This window comes from Penaeus monodon, chromosome 25 (assembly GCF_015228065.2).
Source record: "Penaeus monodon isolate SGIC_2016 chromosome 25, NSTDA_Pmon_1, whole genome shotgun sequence".
NCBI lineage: Eukaryota > Metazoa > Arthropoda > Malacostraca > Decapoda > Penaeidae > Penaeus > Penaeus monodon.
In genome coordinates, this window is record NC_051410.1 from 16,828,989 (window position 1) to 16,829,221 (window position 233).

General features: G+C 42.5%; 1 protein-coding gene across 1 annotated transcript in view; it reads left to right on the top strand.

The window, feature by feature from the left end:
• Positions 1–233, top strand: part of LOC119589083 — a gene marked incomplete in the record, with an annotated part of 33,277 nt that overhangs the window by 662 nt on the left and 32,382 nt on the right.

Below are 233 nucleotides of genomic sequence, written 5' to 3' on the forward strand. Positions count from 1 at the left end.
CGTTTCCACATGAACTGAAATCGCCTCCAAAACTCCGCCACTCGTGAACGCAACGAGCATTGTTAATCCAGGAAAGGAATTGGCCCGTAAATCACTTGCTTGTTTATATCGAAGATTTATATTGCTGGATTATGATGGAGTGCCGCGCCGGGAGGATGCACTGAATTCCGAATAGATTCAAAGAAAAAAAGGAAATACAAAATTTACGCCCCTGGTTCTCTCTATCTATCTAT